Source organism: Panthera pardus, unplaced genomic scaffold (genome assembly GCF_024362965.1).
Source record: "Panthera pardus isolate Hobbes unplaced genomic scaffold, ASM2436296v1 HiC_scaffold_6, whole genome shotgun sequence".
Taxonomy (NCBI): domain Eukaryota; kingdom Metazoa; phylum Chordata; class Mammalia; order Carnivora; family Felidae; genus Panthera; species Panthera pardus.
Window position 1 is genome coordinate 55,610,006 of NW_026526991.1, and position 21,255 is coordinate 55,631,260.

The 21,255-nt window shown below is 36.8% G+C and overlaps 1 pseudogene; it reads left to right on the plus strand.

The window, feature by feature from the left end:
* The window catches only part of LOC109270252 (ethanolamine-phosphate phospho-lyase-like), a 48,787-nt pseudogene extending 36,821 nt beyond the window's left edge, over positions 1-11,966 (plus strand).
* Positions 11,967-21,255: the final 9,289 nt, after the last annotated feature.

Consider the following 21,255-nt stretch of genomic DNA (forward strand, 5'->3'; position numbering starts at 1 on the left):
GAACTTGGCTCTTAAAGTATTTTTTGGCAATAGTGTGAACTCTGCAATATCAGAAAAGTGCTTTCCTGCAAGAGTTAATTTCTGTTGCCTGCAACTTGATTGATGACTACCCCTAGTAGACAAGGACTAAACCCTGACTTTGGTGCTCTGACTACACACACATGGGAGCAGACAAAGACCCTAGTGTGAGGAAGAGAGAACAAGTTGGTAGAATCACTGGCATAAAAATGTTTCCCCCTTCAGTATAGCATAGTGGTTAAGAACTTGCCTTTAGAGCCATAATGCTTTGCTTAGGATCTCAACTTCTGTGCATATTATTTCTAATGACCTTGAGCAAAATATTAAACTGTGTCCAAGTTTCACTGTCTGCAGAAAGAGAATAAGGTACCCACTTCCCAGGGCTGTTGTGGGGATTAAATGGATTAACATATGGACATAGAACAGTATGTGGACCACAATGAACATTTACTTTTAGATATTATTACAATTATTGTTACTCCTGGAACATAGCTGAAGATGTTTAGCCTTTATTTTATGATATGTGATGGTGATCCAGGAAAATGCAGAAAATAGCTCTCCTTGTCAGAGTGAAACAAGAAGTCAGAGCAGGATGAGGTCAGTGTGAGCCTGAGTAATTATTTTAAATCACATCTCATAGAAGGTAATCTTGAATTTATACTATGGCTAGCTATATTTGCTTATCAGCCTCTTCAGTGGCTTGGGGATCCAATGAACCAGAAACACCGCATGGTACTCATGATAAGTTTCCACATAAATGTTATGCTTTCAAATATCCTCTGGAGTAAATTTGTTGGAAAATTTACTTCACTGGACAGAACTTAGTGCAACTTCATTTTAAAGGAGTGGCTGATAAGATTGGAGGCACTCCTCCAATCTTGGCTGAAATATTGCCTTGCTACTGTATATATATGAGCTTGATGACAACAATACCAGTGAAGAAAATATTATATTCTGACCCTTTCCACAGTCCATTGTGTCAACTACACTATGCACCAAGTAATGACACTTGCATAGAGACTTAATGTTGTCAGTTGGGTCTAACATATTAAATTGCATTCAACACAAATCCGACAGTTACAGAGAGAAAATAAGAAGGAAGGAAACTTGCTGTCATTAGGAACCCATTTATTTTTGCAGTTTAACAATGGAATTTGGGATGGAGAGCTTCAGGAGGTAAAGGACAAAGGTGGATGGTGGTCAGCACCTAAAGTTCCTAAATAGAAAAACTTCTGCTGATTGCATCTTTTAAAAAATAAAATAAAATATGGACAGAAAGGGAGAAATAAGCATATTTGTTTTCATTTTTCTTCACTCTCACTGGGAATAAAAATAAATTTCATTAGTCAATAAAAGGGGAAAAGCTAATGATCAAATAAGTTAGATGGTTTGAAATTGGAAATTGCAGAAATACACGAAGTACAAATGTAATACATTTATTCAAACACAGCACATAGCTATTATTATAGACTGCTAAATGAACTGTTGATTATGCAGTATGTGTAATTTTAGAAAAGTAATATTATGAAAAATAACATTTGCATTTTTCTGACTTCTTATTTGGAAATTTCAGATATTCCTGTGAATTAGTTGTTTTTTTTTTTTTTTCAATCAGCTTCTTAGGTTTTAAGAAAAAGAAGACAAAAAATAACATTAAGCAGAGAAAATGTCTATTTCAGGGTATGTCTATTTGAGGATAGTTCACAAATCTGTAATTATATTGCATTAGTTTATTTTGTCATAAAAAACTCAAATGCTTAAAAAACAGTCTTTTAGAGCAAGCTAATTTCCAAGGGGCTACATTTTGGGAAACAGCCCAGCCCAAATGATCTTTGCTGGTAAACAGGCAGCCATGACAACATCTTTGAGAAGCCAAAGAATATATACTGTTAATCGGTAACATGGATGGAAAAGAGTTCTTTAATTAATTTGAAATATATGTAAAAATGAAGGTCCTTTTCAATTAAAAATTAATACATAAGGTGTTTGACAGAAAATATAATAAGAAAGAAGTGGGTTGCAAAAGTGAATTATCTAATGATTAATAAAAGCAATTAGGCACAATGCTAGATGCTTTAGATGGATTCTATGATCCACGAGATTCCTATTAGAGGAGTAAAGAACCCTATTTTTACATTTGGGAAAGCTCACGTTAAGAGAAAGAAAGTAATTCCTCAAGGTTATATGATTGGCAAAGCATACAGATAGACTAGAATGGATTCATCATCATACATGGCATTAGGACTACAAATCCAATGACAAAATGCACAGATACAAACTTTATGGAAGAAGGAAACTAACATCAAACAAACCAGATATTCCACAGATATGTGCTCCAAGTCAAGGTAGTGGAAAGGCAAATAGTCACTTGAATCGGAAGTTCCTTGCCTCCAAAAATGCATACCACATTAGATGCATGCAGTAATACAGTCCAGTTGTAAGGTAAAGGTCAGTCATCATAGTTCATTCATTGAGATGGACATACAGCATCTATATCTCTGCTATACTTACTTTTAAAAATTAGGAAAGGGGAAGAAGATTAATGAAAGCACATTTTATATTTTAAATGTATTTAAATTTATTTTAACAGCTTTTTTGAAAGGTAATTGATATAGAAAAACTACATATTTAATGTATACAATTTGGTGAGTCTGCTCATATGTCAACACCTATGATATCATCACCATAATCAGGGTAACAGATATGTTCAACACATCCCAGAGTTTCCTGGAGGGGAGAGTAAGGACACTTAACATGAGATCTATCCTCTTAGAAGATTTCAAAATGCACAATACCATACTGTGAACTATAGGCACCATGATGTACAGATCTCTAGAATGTATTCAACTAGCATAACTAAAACTTTATACTCTTTGAGTAACAACTATCCATTTTCCCCACTGCCCACCAGCCCCTGGCAACCATCAGTGTATTTTCTGCTTCTTTGAATTTGACTATTTTAGAGACCTCATCTAAGTGGAATTGTACAATATTTAAAATACAACACTTTAAGTATTAATTCATGGCTATGGAGAATACTGTTGTTCTTCAATGACTGCTGGTCTTACATTCAGCCTAATGTTTACAATTTTCAAAGCTTACACATGGTCAAAAATTACATTAAGATATACCTCAGTAAATGCAGTATTCAATCTGGACGATTCAGATACTTTCCAGATAATATTGTTCAACAAGCGCATTATTTTTTTTAACTTTACAAATGACACATGAACCACTCTTGTGAAAACTTCAAACATTACAGACCAAGCAAATTACCCCTTACTCTTCTCTCTGCACCACATTTCTCAATAGCAATGGCTTTTGGGGCACCTGGGTGACTCAGTGGGTTAAGCATCTGACTTTGGCTCAGGTCATGATCTCATGGCTTGTGAGTTCAAGCCCCGTGTTGGGCTTTGTGCTGATAGCTCAGAGCCTGGAGCTTACTTTGGATTCTGTGTCTCCCTCTCTCTCTGCCCCTCCTCTGCTTGTGCCCTGTCTCTCTCTCTCAAAAATAAAAAACATTAAAAATTTTTTTAAAATATAGTAATTACTGTTATTTATTATTATCATTTTAGTATATTTCTCCCAGAATCCTATGTTTATTATACTTGTAGATTCATGGGATATACATATGTGTATATATATACAAATAATAATAAATACACACATAGTTACATGTATATGTTATGTGCATACAGTTACCTATGTACAGGCACATACAATTTTTTCTTTGAGGTTTTGAGAGCTGAAATGAAATAACATTGTATGTATTTTACCATCAGCCTTTCACATTGTATGTACTTTACCATCAGCCTTCCACTCAGAGTAGAGATTTTCCATGCCAATTACACGGATCTATCTTATTCTTTTAAGCATCACATTTAAGTTATTAAAGGTTTTCACTATTACAAAACACTACAGGGAACATCTGTGTAATAATTCTATAGATTAGGATCCTGAAACTGAAATTATTTGCTATGCAACTAATGAGTATGATGCAAAATATAGTAGGTACACTGAAAACCAAAACTGAATATGAGTTCCCATTCACTAAAATTCATCAGTGTGTATATCATCATCTGTTTAAATGCTTTCATCTTGTTGAGGAAAAAAGTATCAGTGTATTAATTTGCAAAGCACTGTTTACTTGTGAGGTTGAATTTATTTTCATATTTTATTGGCTAACTAGGTGGTATTTTTTTCCTGTAAAATAGTTCTTAACATTATTAGGCCATTTAAAAATTGAAGTGTTTTTTTCTTTTTTTAAGATTTAATATTTATTAAGATTTAATAATTATTAAGTTAAAAAAAATTTTAATGTTTATTTTTTACAGAGACAGAGCATGAGCAGGGAAGGGGCACAGAGAGAGAGGGAGACACAGAATCTGAAGCAGCACAGAGCCCTGAGCTGTCAGCAACACAGAGCCCAATGCGGAGCTCGAACTCACAGACCACAACATCATGACCTGAGCCAAAGTCAGACACTCAACCAACTGAGCCACCCAGGTGCCCCAATTATTATTAAGTTTTAAAAATGTTAAAATATTCCTCTTAGAATTGAGAATATTTCTCACTCAAACTGTCACTTGTCTTTTAACTCTGGGTATGTTGTTTAAATGCCCTACTTTTTTGATAAAGTGGTATTGACTTGAGTGAACTTGGCTCACTATCTGCAGAGTTGATAGCAAATGTACTTTCCCCTAAGTCAATTTCAGCCATTCCTGGTTACTATGCATCCCTACATTCTATCTATATTAATAAGTGACTTATTTATTCTAGTTTGTCAAATAAGTCAATGGAAAATTCATAGTATAGCTCTACCTAAAAGATGATGTACGTGTAAGTATTTTAACATCCTCGTTAAATCATTTGGTCATCTTCATCCTTCTAAAGATTTCTTTCTGTGTGTGATCTCCAAGCTAATTGCTTAAGACCAGGTATACTGATAGAAGACTCTGAATCTCCAGCTACTAAGGATGACTCAGAATTACCTTCTTAATCTCAGCTTATCTATAATTTCCTTTACAGTAATAGGCTTTAAAGAGAATTTTTTTAAACTTGACCAACAGGTGGCAGGACAGGGAAATGCTGTCATGAAAGCACAGGCTTCACATAACCATACAAATGAAAAGGAGTTTATTCTGTAATCTCCTTGCATCGTTTCGGACACTGTTACCAGGTTAACCTTCATGAATCACTGTTTTTTTCATGCTACCCACTACTAACATTGTAATAGTTCTCTGTTGCCTATAGGTCATTGGAAGACATACTGAAATTCAAGGCTCTGAATATTCTGGTCTTACTCTACCTGTCTCTCCTCATTTCTCATTCTTCACTCCCTCTTGACTCAATAATGAATCTTTCATGCCATCTAAGCTTGCAGTTTGGCTCTACATGAACTGGTCATTTGCATTTTCAACTCTAAGGTCTTGAGGAAAGAGGTTGAAACAACATACTGCATTTGTTAAGACTCAGACTTTATATTAAAGGCAATAAAGGGTACTGAGAAGTTCATCTCTCATCAAGAGGAGGAAGATACATCTTAAAAAGATTTATATAACACCTTTTTCTCTTTTGACTTTCTTTTAGTAGTGAATAAAACATAGTGAATTTAAAAAGTTATGCTCAATAGTTAACAGTATCAAAAAAAAATGTGTTTTTTTAGATATCAGAATTCCAAACCAGAAAAGGCAAAATACAAGCAGGAACTTCTATATCTTTTTCTTAGCATGTTCTTCTTTCTAGGCATTTACATTTTAGTTATATACGATTTTCTAGCCTATAATTTATTGAATGGTAGAATAATATAGCAAAAAAAAATTTCATTGGCAGTAATGAGAACTAAAGTTTTAAAATTCCAATTTAATATATATGAACATATTCAATAATTTTATGAATTTTTATATTAAGCATTCTAATAATATAGATAAAAATAGGATACAATAGCTTATTTGGATTAATTAAATTTTAATGTGCCTTAATATTAATGTGTGTATAATGGATTTGGTTGATACTACTAGAATTCTGGTTTAGATGAATTACATTGAGTAATGCCTCTGTGTGAACATGAAAGGCTCTATAATTGGGGAAAACCTGTATTTATATTTTATTTTACTAAGAATTGAAATATACATTTTGAATGAATGGCGCACTATTCATTATTTTCTTCTTCTGCCTTTCTATTATGGCAATCACTTGGGGTTCTAAATTTGGTTTAATCTCCACGACATCTCCAAATGAAATTTCAGGTCGAAAAAATAGAAATAGAAGTCTGGACACATGTGAATGATTTTTGATAGAATCTTCCTAAGAGTTAAGTGCATTGAGAGGACTAGAAACAGGATTTAGAGAAAAGTAATATTTATAGCCAAGACTATGACAATAAGGTAAGTATATAAAACATACAGATGACCAAATCCACCGAATTTTCCCTTTGTTCAAGTACATGATCATGAGAAAATCAAAATTTTATGAACCTGTCATAAAAATAACATAAAAGATCTTAAATAAAATTTAAAAGTTACAAATGATTTATCTACCCATGTTTATATGTTCCCTTTCTTTGATAAGTGTGTAAGTGCTTCGTTTGAGGATTGAACTCCCTAAACACTGCCCTTGATTGCTCTCATAGCAGCTGGTTCTCTGTTGCCTAGGGGCACATACTCAACTTCTGACCATTCTGGCTTTGAACCCGAGTTTCTTTCTTGTTGCCTTTCCTGCTTGATTCATAGCAAGCATTAACAGATATTTAGATAAATAAAATAATGAGATAATTGTCTCTTCCACAATTCTGGATGTCATAAACCTACACGTTTTCCTAACTGAAAACTTGAAATTGCTAAATCTTGACACTGTGTCTTGTCTTTCTCCAACTGAACCTTGGTTCCTCAATAGGCCTATATCTCCCACTTTTGAAAAATTCTTACGTGTGGTCTGACAGGACACACTCCCTGTTATTATTTGCTCCTCATCAGGAATCTTGAGGTAAAAGTTTATATTTTCTTCTTGAAGGCTACGTATATTTTTAATCACTTTCTGTAAAACACCTATAAAGAGGCATATTTGTCTCAAGGTATCAGAAAATGAGCACATGGTAGATAGTAGATATGATATTGCTATAGTATCCAAAGAGTAGAAGATCACATTCAGAATCTGAGATGACACTACTACTGAATTTTCAGTTATGACTCATAACTTAGGAATTTATCTCTTAGGAGATGTTACTTTATTCTATTAAATTATCTATCTACACTAAGAAAATATGACCATGAGGAAATATGTCAATAATAATAATTATTATTACCCGTGGTTTAGTATTTGAATATTTACAGCAATGCTTTATGTTCAGAAAAAAACATAGGACACAATTTTTGTCAACAACTGTCTTCTATTCTAGAATGGAGAGGAAGACATAAAAGTCAAAACTTCAGGGGCGCCTGGGTGGTTCAGCAGGTTGAGCGTCCGACTTCGGCTCAGGTCATGATCTCGTGGTCTCTGAGTTTGAGCCCCGCGTCGGGCTCTGTGCTGACACCCCAGAGCCTGGAGTCTGCTTCCGATTCTGTGTCTCCCTCTCTCTCTGCCCCTCCCCGACACATGCTCTGTCTCTCTCTGCCTCTCAAAAATAAAGAAAACTATTAAAAAAATTTTTTTAAGTCAAAACTTTGTAAAAAAAATTGTTTATTTATAATAAATTATTTTATAAAGCATTACAATAAAAAATAAGAGAATCAACTTAGAGATATATATATTACAAAAGAATATATGTGTGTGTGTGTGTGTGTATACACACACACACATCATTCTTTATTCTTCTCTTTAAACTTTATAACTTAATTGGAGTTACACTACACCTATACGTAAATCTGAAAAAAAAAATTACCTCATCTGTAATAATGCCTCTTTACAATTATCTAAATCTACTTTTGATCTCAAATATGAACATAACACAGATATCTTCAATATGCATCGAGTCAAGAAATTTACTCTCCTTTGCTGAAGATATTACTTGAGGATAAGCTCTAACAAAATGAGAGCGCTGGATAAAATTACAGGAGGTCCCATAAGAGAGGCATGTAGGCTAAGCAGGGTTGGGTATTGAAGATTAGCCTTGGAAGAGTAGAGGGGTAAAATGTGTACATTCTGGATTAAGAAACTAGTATGTCAAGAACTATAAGGCAATAGCTTTGGCTGATACATGGGCTATGAGATGGAATCAAAGGAGATGAGGCTCTGGATACCAGCTTTGGTCAAATTGCAGAAGACCTTACATGCTTCACTAAGAAATGTCAGTTTTATCCTATGGATAATGAAATTGCCTATCAAATAAAAACACACATTTAATAAGAATTCATATGTATTAGAGATGAGACAAGGAAATCTAAGTAGGAAATTGGGTAGATATATAAGTTAAACAGTATGAACGATGTATCTAGTTCAACGTAAGATATAGGAATCACAGGGAAATACAGATTGGTCAAACACATGGCTTGACACTAAATTCTAGGCACTCAGAGAAATAAGAAACTACTATGACTGGTGATGTATATTTACACAGACCTTGGAGGATCTGAGTAGTATTAGTTTTCTTCCTTCAAGCAGGGTATGAAAGCAAGGAATGACTTCAAAGTTCTGAGAAAGTAAATCAAATAGTATAAACCTGAAATGCATATCATTGCAAAAGACAGTATTATTCTCAGAATTTTACTCAAACAAAAAAATCTGTATGACTTAACATTAACTTAATAAAAATTGCCCCCTTGGTTTTTTGTTCAATGACATAAAACTCAAAATTACTTCCTGTCTCCCTTATTGGTTATTAAAAATTACTTGGATATTAAAAATAAGAGCCATAGTTATACATTATGAATAAATAGCTCACTAACACCAAATGTGTAATTTTGGGGTGCCTGGGTGGCTCAGTCGGTAAGCAACTGACTTTTGATTTCACGGTCGTGAGATTGAACCCCAACCATGTCCCTCATCAGGCTCAGTGCAGAGCATGGAGCCTACTTGGGCTTTGTTCTCTCTCCTCTCTCTCTCTGCCCCTCCCCACCTTGTTCTATTTCTCTCTCTCTCTCTTTCTTTCTCTCTATCTCAAATAAACTTTTAAAAATGGAATTTTAATGCTTAAATTAGACTAGTTTCAAACTTAAATCAGAGTTGATGATTGTATTTTCTCACAAAACAGTTTCTCAGTCATAACGATAACTGTCTACAAAAATATGTATAATAAGCCTGACAAACAGAGGCAAGGTTACTCATCCTCAGTTTGATTTTCAGTAGTCTTGACGCAAATATTGCTTTGTGTTTATCCACCTATTCTCAGTATTTAGGTTATCTTTCCCACTCAGAGTAGAAGGTTAACAAGGATGACAGCACAGATGGTGACTTTTTCTTCTTCACAAGTCAAAGTGATGAGCCTTATAAAAGACTGTCACCTGCACCCTCTCACCTGTCTGGTCCCTTCTGTGCCCCCATCTGCACAGAGTTAATCGGATGACTTGTACTTCCTTGACCTCTTGAAAACTAGGCTTTCAGGATCAGCTCAGAAAATGCTCAAATTACTGGCTTAGGTTTTCTTTTTAATTGTGTATATATATATATATATATATATATATATATATATTAGCAAATCAGTTTGATGATGCAAGGTCAAAATGGGCTATATATTTTTTACACTTAAAATTCAAATACTTTTAACTTTCATGATCTGTAGCTACTTTAATGTAAAGTCTAATGCTCCTTTTGAGTCAATACTTATTATCTTTCTCCCCCAGTTTTATTGAGATGTAATTGACATATAATATTGTGTAAGTTTAAGGTGTACAGCCTGTTGAGTTGACACACTTTTCTATGGCAATATGATTACCATCATACCATTATCTAACCATCCATCGCATCACACAATTACCATTTCTTTTTTTGTAGTGAGAACAAGAAATAAGATTTACTCTCTTGGCAACTTTCAAATACAAGATACATAATTGTTAATGATGATCACCATGCTATGCATGAGGTCTCCAGAACTTACTCATCTTCTAACTGTAAGTCTGTCTGTACCATTTGACCAACATCTCCTCATTTCTCCCCATCTCCTGGACCTTGGTAAGCATTATTCTACTCTGTTTCTATGAGTTTGGCTTTTCTAGATTTCACATATAAGTGATATCACATAGTATTTGTCTCTCTCTGTCTGACGTTATTTCATTTAGCATAATGCCCTCAAGGTCTGTCCATGTCACAAGTGGCAGGATTTTCTTCTTTCTCATGGCTGAACATTCCAATGTGTGTGTGTGTGTGTTTGTGTGTGTGTGTACTACGTACATATATATACCTTTATGTATATACATATTATACACGTTGTATGTGTTATATGTATATTGTACACATATTACATACACTATATATGTGTATATACTTACACATACATTTTTATTATCAAGTTAAAATAAAAACCAAACCAGTAATGTACTATTTGAACTAAAAACAATCCTTTTCCCTATGCTGCTGAATAAATGCAGCCACTATTACATCAGTGTCAATTCTACTCCTCCAGGTGAGTACTGTTTGTCATACTTTTTCAAAAATTTGCTATAATGCGGTATTTCTGGTGAGATTCAAGAGTTGTGTATTTTTTCACAGCTTCAATAGTCTGTTCTCATTTAAACCTAAAGTAGGCAGACATTTTATTCCGTTCGTAATTCTGAACGGATCACATATTGCCTTCTTTTCCAAAACTGCCAATCTTTTTTTCCCTTTATCCTTCAAGTAAATGCCTTCAAATATATGCAGGTCTGCCTTGGTCCTGACTGTAAAAATGAACAAAAGTAAATGAATAAAAAACCTTCACTAGAAAACTAATAACTGTTTTGTTCTTTCCTCTGTTCTTTTTAAACAAAGATTTCAAAATGTTTGTCTGTTGATGGTAGCCTCTAAATATTTGTAATTAATTTTCTTTCTCTTGTCTTCCATTCTGACTACTAGATTTACTGTTTAGCTGAAATCATTTACTTCAGGGCATCTTCCGGGTCTAAATTTTGATAGATCTAACTATCCCCACACAGAGCCTCTGTTAAGCCAGAGTTCTAGAATGTGTTTTACCAAGTTTGACTGTTGATTGGAGGACTATAATCAGGAAACTAAGCCAACTGAAGATTATTTTTAGATTAGGTAGAAACCAATGAAGTTACTAGAAGCAAAAGACCAGCTAGCCCATGAATGTAACAACAGGGGCCAGGCCAATTTGTGAGGTCCTTATAACAGATTTTCTCCAGAACATACGGAAACAACGAACCCATTTTATGGTAAAAGAATGAAAAAGACACTCAGAAAGAAACAGAAATTCATATAGACCTTAAGATTCAAATTATTTTTGCTAGAGTTTCCTTATGTCTTACGGATCTTTGGGTCCCGTCAACGCATATCCCCAGGAAGGTGAACACAGACAATATTGAGTAATCCAGTCTTGGGAGTGGGGGTGGGGAAAGGAGCAAATATGCTATTTTTATAAATGTAAGTGAATGTGATTGTGACTATAGGAAAAAAAAAAACACAAAGTAACAAACACAGCGGAAATTGACTTTGTCCCTATTCATCACCTGAGAAGAGTTTTATCTTGCAGCAGCAACTCAGGCTCTAAATCCAGAGGATTTGGAGACTTAGGTAAATTTTAATAACATGACTAGGCTTTTATTTTGATAATTTTTATAGTTACCTTCTATTTATGGTAAGTTAAACTAGTGCCCTCTTTATGGTAGGATGATATTTAAGATGGATTTAAGGGCCAAATTTCGAGGTTTGGAGGGGTTAAAATCATTACAGAAATAGAAACAAGGTTCTCCTGTAAAATGGAAATAGGTCAGGATGTAGCAGGACTCAGTGCAAATGCTTCTTCCCAGCTGCAGCAAACTGAATCGCAGGGAGGTGGCAGGTTCTTCGGCAAGCTGTAACCAGAGTTCTGGAAATGGATGTCAAATGATACAACTGGCCATTTCCATTTACAGATTCACTTAGGAAGAGTGAATATAACCAGCCACCATTTAGATATTCGGAGACAGGTTCCCCTCCCCATACCAAGGTTGGATTGGCTTCACCAACTACCAAGTGGTAATGTCAGGAGTCTGAGAGGCAGTGAAGAAGCCAGAAGGCTGAGATACCCTCAGGCAGCAGATTTAAAGTATACAAATCCAGGGGTGCCTGGATTTGGTGCCATGACTTGGGCTCAGGTTATGATCTCAGGTCAGAGAGTTCAAGTCCCACATTGGGCTCTCTGTCACTGTAGAGCTGCTTGGGATCCTCTGTCACCCCCTTTCTCTCTGCCCCTACCTGGCTGGCACTGGATCTCTTTCAAAAATAAATATTTAAAAAAAAAAGTATGCAAAGACATAGTCTTCTGGGGGCCCTCAGAGTTAGTCCTGCATGTCCCTAGAGCCAGCCATCAAAGAGCAGGCCACACACCCAAAGTCCCAAAGACGGGTCACCAAGAGTAAAACTTCGGCCCAGACTCAATCCAGGGCTGGAAGTAAAACCGGGGTCCAGACGCAAACCGAGACGCCTAACGCAAACCCGGGCCTCAGGCGCAAAACAGGGGTCCAGACACACCCAGAAGGCCAAGCAGAGAGTCCTGAGTAAAAACCACCACGACGCAAACCAGGTGAGCAGCGCAAGGACCCTGCGGGGGACACAGCCCTGGAGCAGGGACAACAAGGACGACAACATGAACTGAGCCCAGGCCAGCGGAAGCCGCCCCATCTCAGCTGAGTCTGTCTAGGAGCCAAGTTCTCCCTCCGCATTGGGGTAGACGCGAGGGAGGGTTTGTAAGCTAGAGGTTTGCAAACCTCCCTCAGGAGCACATCTGAAAAGCTTGGGTGCCCGAAGGGTTTCAAAGCCTCCCCCGTCTTGGGGTCTCAGTTCCCTCCCCTCAAGCTCACAGCGACACCTGGCTGGCCCTCCTACCTGCTTCCAGGCGCCCTCAGCCAGGTGCAGGTGCTCCAGGCGACCTCGTTCCGCGTGGAGCAGTGGCCTCATGCGTCCCAGGGAGGTCCCCCTGCGTCTCCGTCTTGAGCTGCGCAGCTGCACCAAGTGGGTCAAGGCCCTGGCCAGCACGCGAGGCGGCCCGCAGGGAGGGCGGCAGGTGACCAGGACTCTGTTCCTCTCCAGCGACGGCCCCTGGGGAACGCTGGCCCGCTCCTACTCCGGGTGCTCAGACTGTCCTCTCTGGCTCCCCCTACGTAACGTAACTCTGGCTCCCCCTACGTAGGCTCCCCCTACGTAACTCGTCACGTAGACGAGTTAATAAACCTGGAACCAAACACATGCCTGAGCTTGAGCGCGAAGGCAGCTGCGGGCCTGGGCGGATCGTGTTTCCCCCCAGAAACCAAGGGCTTGCATCGCTGTGCACACTTCTAGGGCGAAATAATCCCGAGGGAGAGAAATGTCTCTCTGAAAAGTTGATTGATGATATGATCACAATATCATAGTTTCATCGAGTGAAAACTGTATCTTGCAATAGAAGATGAATCTTTTCCTGAAGGTTTTTAGATTATCCAAAGAATATTTTTAGTCTAGATTTCTTCGAACAGGGACCACTACTTCTGCTTACTGGTAAGAGAGCAGGACTCACGTAGTAAGGACCACCAATATGCTAGCTGGTGGAGAGCAGGAGTCTGGCTGCTTTTTCACAGCTGTATCTACAGCAGGAATACTACCAGTAAACAAATCAGTGACTGATTTGGGTATTTACTACGGGCCAGCATGCCGACTTAACAAACATCCCTACCCCTGTACATTCTCACAGCTGCCTAGGAAGTAGACATTGGCCTGCATTTAAAATCATGAGGGGGAAAAAGGCAGTTTTCATTTCTCTTACACCATTTTTCATCTCTAGAATTTTTTATTCTTTCTTAGGATTTCCACCTTTCTGCTTACATTCCCCATCTGTTCTTACATTGCCCTTGTTATCCATTAGAGACTTTAGCATATTTATCATAGGTGTTTTAAATTTTCACCTGGTAATTCCAACGTCCCTGCCGCGTCTGGTTCTGATCCCTTTTCTGTCTCTTCAAATTGTGTGTGTGTGTGTGTGTGTGTGTGTGTCTTTTAGAAAGTCTTGTAATTTTCTTCCTGAGAGCCAATATGATGCACTGAATAAAAGCAGTTGCTATAAATACATCTTGAAGGTGTAGGGGAAGAGGAAGCATACCATAGTCCTATGATTAGGTCCCCAGTCTTCTAATGAGCATATGCCTCTGGACTGTGAATTGTACAAGTGTTTCTCAGTTTTTTTCTCACCCCTTAGGTGGGAGAAGATTAGAGCCGTCTGGATTTGGGTATTTCCCTTCTCCTTTATGGTAGGCTGCAGCTGGCTGGAGTTGGTGTTTCCCCTCCCCAGGTCAGTTAGGCTCTGATAACACCTCTGCAGGTTAGCTCTGGCTAACTAGCTTCTGCTGAGGTCAGACTCTGTTTAGAGTGCTCTGGTGTATTTCAAAATGTTTTCCTTCTCCATCCCCCTGCTGAAAGCAGGAAGGGATTTTCTCTGATATTTACTGTGGGAACCTGGTTGAGCTCCTGAAGGTAAATCTCAGGGTTTTGTGGATGCCAACATCCCCCCCGACCCACACTGATAACTGGGTTCCCTGGAGTTCTTAGCCTTCAGACTTCTCCATGGTGAGCTTCCAGCAATTCATGGATTAGAGTTCAGGTTTTCCTACCCAGGCACTGATTCTTGAAGCAGTTTCTGCTTGTGAGTCTGCTTTTGTAAGCCCTTTACTCACCTGTCTCTTCAATCTAGTGATTTACATTATGACTTCTCCTCTCCTATGAAACCAGGAAGAGTTGTTGATTTTTCAGGCTGTTCAGCTTTTTTCTTGTTGTTAGATCGAAATTGTGACTTCCGAGATCCTTACCTGCAGCACTGAAAACCCAATTTCCATTTGTTTCTGATTGTTTTGTGTACAAAACCATAATCAGATTTGATTGGGATTGATTCATAGATTCAAATATTGTCAGCTGTGGTAGGCAGAATTCTAAAGATGTCACTCAAGTTCCCGGGCTTAGTTAATTCAATCAAACACTAACCTAGGTACTGCTGTAAAGGAACCTTGCCAATCTAATGATGATGAAGACGTTATCCTGGATTCCATGAAATTGGATCTTGGATCCAGTCTAATCACCTGAGTCCTTGAAAGCAGAGAATTTTCGCAGGCTGGGGTCAGAGAGAAGAGGTAGCAGGAGAGATGACAGAAGGGGAGTCAGAGATATCACAGTGTAAGACAGACTTGCTGTTGCTGACTGTGCAGATGGAGGAAGGAGACCAGGAGCTAAGGAATAGAAGGGGCCTCTAGAAACCGAGTATGACCTCTAGCCAAAAGCCAGCAAGTAAATGGGACCTCAGTCCTACAACCATATGGAATTGAGTTCTGCCAAGAATCTGAATGACCTTACAAGAAGGTTCAACCCCAGAACCTCCATAAAAATTAAAATAATAATAATAATAATAAAAAGGTAGTCCTTGCTGACAAACTGATTTCTGATGTGTGAAATTTAGGTAAGAGAACTGAGCTATGCTGGACTTAGCCTTCTGATCTACAGAACTGTGAGAAAATAAATTTCTGTTGTTTTAAGCCACTAAATTTGTGGTAATTTATTATGACAGCAATAGAAATCTAATACATCAGATTTATTTCTCTTTTATAAATTTCCCCATCAACCTTCCACCAAATGCTTTTAGCATTCACTATTGATCATTTCCCAGATCCATTATTTCATTAGAGACTGCAAAATAGTAATATAAAAATTCTATCATTCTTCCAGCATTTATTACCTGTGTATTTTCTTTTTATGAAGAAGATTTTGCCTTATTAACTATTGGTTATCCAACAGTATAAACAGAGCAAAACCAATGCCTCTCCTTTCACTTTACCACTTTTAAGATAGTGTTTTAGTTGGTGCCTCAATTTATTTGAATATTTGAAAGATTATGAATTCTGGATTTGTGCATATTTGATATGTTTGGATCACTGCATTAAAAATTCTCCAGTCTTTGTCAGCTTATAAACTATCTCTTGTTTCCTTGGACATGAGTCGGTTATTTTATACATCATCCTTTTTTTTTCTGGAACTGAAAGATAATTTTAAGTTACCTTTGCGTATTTTCTTCTCCAGGCCTGGAATTTCCCCCCATCATACCCCACCCCCCAGAACTCCCTTATTTATTTGTAGGAAATGATATTTAGAGATTATCATCTGGGTGATAGGTGAGTTAGTTACAACTGAGTTGTTATTGCTTCTTGGACTTTAAACTGCACAGAGCAGAGAAATGCTATTCTATTGAAAAAAAGTCATGAGTTCATACTGGTATTTCCATTTCAAATATAAGACTACAGATGCTTTATTTATTTTTTGAAACTTAGTTTGACTTAATTTAAAGACATCAACATAAATATTTTTTATTATTATTTTTAATTTTTTTAATGCTTATCTTAGAGAGAGAGAGAGAGAGCAAGTGGGGGAGGGACAGAAGGAGAGGGAGACACAGAATCCAAAGCAGGCACCAGGCTTTGAGCTGTCAGCATAGAGCCCGACGTGGGGCTCAAACCCACAAACCATGAGATCATGACCTGAGCCCAAGTTGGATGCTTAATTGAACCACCCAAACGCCTCTCAGCATAATTATTTAATATATCTTACAATATATACATTATAGTTCCAAATATATATGTATATACACATGTAACCAATAAAAATAAAAACACTCTGAATAGACTTTAGACTTCCTTTACATTCTTTTGGTTCTTAGAATACATTCCACTGGAAATATAAATACATACCGTGTTTTAAAATGTTTCAAGGGGCACCTGGGTGGCCCAGTCGGTTAAGCATCCAACTTCAGCTCAGGTCATGATGTCACGGTTTGTGAGTTCAAGCTCTGTGTTGGGCTCCGTGCTAACAGCTCAGATACTGGAGCCTGCTTCTGAGTCTGTGTCTCCCTCTCTCTCTCTGTCTCGGCCTCTCTCTCAAAAATAAATAAACACTAAAAAATAATAATAAAGTGTTTTGAAACATGTTTCATCTGTGCAGTTGTTATAGTATGTCATCCACATTGTCATCAAATTATAATGATTTTTTTTGTTTTTGTTTTTTGTTTTTTGTTGTTTTTTTTTTGTTGTTTTTTTTTTGTTTTTTTTGCTGATTTAACAGTTTTTGAGAAAAACCTAGACAACATTAAGTGGTTCTAATTTAAAAATTATGGACAAGTGACATTCAGAGAAGTTAAACTTTAATTGTAGCCCTGTTATTCTGTTGCCTGTTTTCTTACAGAAAACCATTTTTTTATGTTTTATTTATTTTTGAGAGAGAGAGAGAGAGAAAGCACGGGAGGGACAGAGAGAGGGAGACACAGAATCCAAAGCAGGCTCCAGGCTCTGAGCTGTCACCACAGGGCCTGACACGGAGCTTGAACCCACAAACCATAGATCATGACCTGAGCCGAAGTCGGATGCTTAACCGACTGAGCCACCCAGGCACCCCACAGAAAACCATTTTTTTAAATTTTTATTTATTTATTTTGAGAGAGAGAGAGAGAGAGAGAGAGAGAGAACGAGTGGGGGAGGGGCAGAAAGAGAATCCCAAGCAGACTCTACACTGTCAGCGTAGAGCCCGACAAGGGGCTCTAACCCATGAACTGTGAGATCATACCTGAGCCGAAATCAAGACTCAGATGCCTAACCAAATAAGCCACGCTGGCACCCCTAGAAAGCCATTTTTAATAACATTTTCTTTATCCTTGCAGTAGTTCTCTTTTATTTTTTTATTTATTTTTTATTTTTTTAACCTTTATTTATTTTTGAGACAGAGAGAGACAGAGCATGAACGGGGGAGGGGCAGAGAGAGAGGGAGACATAGAAATGGAAGCAGGCTCCAGGCTCTGAGCCATCAGCCCAGAGCCCGTCGGGCTCGAACTCACAGACCGCGAGATCGTGACCTGAGCCGAAGTCGGACGCTTAACCGACTGAGCCACCCAGGCGCCCCAGTAGTTCTCTTTGAATACAGGTACACAACGTGTTCTGTCAGATAACAAGGAGAGCCAGGGATCCTGAGTTCCACATATGCACATCTGTCCCCCCAGTTACCAGTCTTCCCTGGAGAACTGTGAATGAGGATCTTGAAAGAGACCAGTACTTTAGGCTAGCTCAAATCCTTCCAAAAAACAACCAGAAGTCTGTACATCCTTTGTAATATGTATTTTTCCTCTTGCCTAATTTAAAGTCAAGTTAGATAGACTGTCTCTGCCACAAAATTATTCTTAAACTTTCCAATCCACATTGTTTTTGCGAAAATCTTATTTAAACTCCTCTTGTAACCAGTATGTGAAAAAGACTCTTTTGAACGTTTGAGTAATAATTCATAATCTTATTTTTATAGGCAAATAATTGACTTAATAGGTTTATAAGTTTAAAAATTGAAAAGTGAAACTTCAAATTTGAAAGATTGAGATAAAGGAAAAATGGCTTCATGTAACTTTTTCCTTCACTTAATATCGTCTCCAGCTTCTGATCATTTAAATCTAATGGAGTCTAATCTAATGAATCGTATCACCTTTTGTGGCCAGAATGAATATCCTTAATAAGACTTCAAAAACTTATACAAACAGTAAGTGCCAAGCCTCATTTTACTTTAATAAAAGTCCATTCCTTTTTGAAAATATTTGTGATAGGATTCTCATGTGGAGAAACTATTATTTTTTCCCCTTATGTTTATTTACTAGAAAACAATTGACTGATCAAGGACATTGAGATTTTTTTAAATATAAAAATGTCTCTATATATATCCGAAATATCACCAAAACTACCTGAACAATTTTTATGGCTTTTACATATTTTCAAAATTGATACCAATATTGACCGTAGATTACTCCATATAGTCTGCTGCTGAAACACAAACTGCTATCCTGAATGAGCTGATGTGAAGTCTCCCAGATTTGTTTCAAAACATCTTTCAAGATGCATAACTCATGTGGTAGAGAATATCATCTATATTTATTTTTAATATTACCTTTTTCCTTCTTAAATCATCAGATATTTCTGACTCCTCAAATTCTGGAGGCATTCACATCTTGATTCTAAGCATCACTGTATTTTGGAAATCTATCAATAGATTTTAGTTGTTTGTGGAATATGCAAGCCCTATATGCTTATTATAAGATAGGCTGGTGTATACTGAAAATAATTTAGCATCACTAATAATCCAATTACCAATATAAAACCACTAAGAACATTTTGAGAGATTTCTTTCTATTGGTTCCTTTCTGTATGTAATAGATGAGTGTGCACACCAAGTGTTAAATATTTTTCACCTATTTTGAGCATTTCCCAATAAGTTCTTCAAAAATGTTTATCAATGATTGGTGAATCACTATATTGTACACCTGAAACTAATATAACACTGTACATCAATTATATTGGAATTAAAAGATAAAGAAAAAAAACCAAAAACCAAAAAACAAAACAAGCAAACAACAACAACAACCCCAAAACAAAACTGGAGCTCATAGGCGCAGAGGGAGAACTGATTGGTGGATTGGTGGTTGATAGAGACAGAGAGTAGGGGGCTGGGGGGGCACAAAATGCATGATGGGGGGTCAAAAGGTACAAATTTCCAGTTATAAAAACCATGGGATTGCAATGTACAGCATAATGACTATAATTAATAGTATAGTACTGCATGTTTGAAAGTTGCTAGGAGAGAAAATCTTGAAAGTCCTTATCATGAGAAAAAAAATTGTATCCATGTCTGGTAACAGATGTTAATTAGACTTGTTCTGGTGATCCTTTATGCAGTACATACAAATATTGAATCATTATGTTGTGCACCTAAAACTAATATAATGTCATATATCAATTATACCTCAATAAAAAAAAATGTTCAGGAAGAAAATTCACCAGAAGCTAGAAAAGAGTATAATACCCAGCAATCACCAGGTATTACCTGGACTTAAAAACCTTCTATACAATGGTCTTAAGGTACAGCACTTCCTTGTGCACACACACACACAAAATGTCATATACTATATAATCACATATGTATGTGTGTTCTTCTTACATTTACAAGAACTCAGAGCAACGTATTAAAAAAGAAAAAGAACATAAAGCCTGCTTGGAGAAGTGTATTAACCTCTCTAGGCTTCAGTTTATTATCTGGAAATGGGGATAATAATAGTAGATATCTCATAAGATTGTTGTGAATAATAAATAAATGAATGCATGAAAAGCACTTAGTGTTCAGTAAATGTCTACCACATAGTAAGTGTCCATTAAATATTAGACATAATTATTACCATCATGAAACACAAAACTTGGGTTAGTTATAACTATACTCAGTTTTTGATGAAGAATAGCTTAACTTTTGAGAGAAGTTAAGTTTATATAACCTTAGCGGTTAAGCTTGTTTTTAAACTCACATCTGTATTTCATAGGCTTTCTATTCACCATGTGAAATTGGAAAATTTTCTACTGCTTGTTGCATGATTACTTACAATTTTCTTGTCTGCCCATTTAGTATTTAAAGTCATTAACATTTTTTGGTTAATATAAGTAATGCTCTCTTTCTCATGTATTGAATAGTTGATATAAAATGAATGGGTCCTGGAAAATACCTCAGAATATCACCTTCCATTCACTTGGTCAGGGTGGAATGACTTTCATATGAATTGCAGTAGGGCGACCGACTGACACTAGAGTTTCCCAAAGAGTGGGATCCTCGCTTCTGGTAGAAAGAGGGACAAATTTAGATGTATGGAGGAATAACATTAAATCACACTGAGGTGCCATTGAGAAAGTTCCTCTTTTCAAGTCTGTCTGTCTCTCTCTGAGAAATTTTGTTGCTCACATTTCATTAATGTCTGTCTAGCATTACATAATTTTCAAAAAGAGAAAACAGACCTCAGTCTCAGATTTTGGCAGGCAATAGTATTCAAATGAATGCTAATATCACTATTTACTATTTGTTTTGCTTATATTTGTCACCTTCTCTTTAAGGTAAAGTAAGTTTTCTACGTATAGTAGCAATGTAATTTTTTCTACTATGACAACAGAGGTGTCAGATATACCAGGAAAGTTGGCCACATGGTGAGATTTTAATATATTAATTGCCTAACAAACTTAGTTCTCAATTCCTAAATTTACTCTCCACTAGGAAAATGTGAACGAGGAATTTCCCATCAGCCAATAATGAAATGTTGTC